Genomic DNA, 1,110 nt, shown 5'->3' with positions numbered 1-1,110 from the left:
CCTCTATGCTGACAAGAATTTGAAGACTTCAGAAGTGATTGTAAATGCTGAATTAATGAACTTCTGCGATTGGTTGACATCCAACAAGTTATCTCTTAACACTAAAAAATCTAACTTCGTATTCATGATTTCACCCTTGCCAGAAGAAAGCTAGTTATCATCCTAACATTAGCATTTTCGATAAAGAGAAAAATAGATTCGCTAGTCTTGAGTCTAAGGATTATATTAAATATCTTGGCGTCGTGATTGATAAAAAGCTTTCTTGGAAATTTCATATTGATGCTGTTGCCACCAAAATCAGTAAAATTGTCGGCCTAATTGCAAACTTACTCCACTTTGCACCACGGCGTGTTCTCTTAAATATTTATGAGGCGTGAATGCAACCCTATCTTACTTATGGACTTGCTTCCTGGGGTCAGTCGTCGAAGGCTAATTTTAATAAAATTCTAATCCTCCCTTGTTTACAGTCGTCCTCGTGCAATCCCTTTATTTATAGATGGAAATGTCCTTCAACTGACGTTTCTCTCTTAATATGAGTCTGTGTCCAACTTGATGCTTGATGTCAATAATAATAATAATAATAATAATATAATAATAATAATAATAATAATAATAAAACACCTTTAAACATCTTATCCGTCGTCTTCTCATACAACACGAGATCCTCCACCTCTGGAAATTTTTATGTCCATATCTCTAGATTAGGAATACAAAAGCGTTCCTTTTTCCGATTTGTCGTAAAATTGTGGAATGAGATATCTAAGAAGCACGAGACTGGCCCTTATGAAATTGCTGAAGCGCGGCCAGAGGAACTGATTTCTAGCCAGATACTCAGGAGTAGGCCTGGTGTGTGCTGTTAACTTAGATTTTGGATTTCTGAACAAGTTTTTATCATAGAAAATTGGCGACAAAGTTGTGCTTTCATTTCGCTGTAATTCTCGTGTCAAAGAAACGGTATAATAATGTAAATAAGACAATAACGATATTTATATTTGAAGATTACCTGTCTTCTTACTACGAAAGTCAAGCTCTACATCTCTATGCAATAAGCGCATTCAAAATTTCCTCGTATTACTTGATAAAAGCATGTTTTTTTTGTTTTTGTTTTGT

Source organism: Montipora capricornis, chromosome 10, assembly GCF_036669925.1.
Source record: "Montipora capricornis isolate CH-2021 chromosome 10, ASM3666992v2, whole genome shotgun sequence".
NCBI classification, from domain to species: domain Eukaryota; kingdom Metazoa; phylum Cnidaria; class Anthozoa; order Scleractinia; family Acroporidae; genus Montipora; species Montipora capricornis.
The sequence above is the reverse complement of the archived record's forward strand: the minus strand, read 5'-3'. Positions refer to the sequence as shown.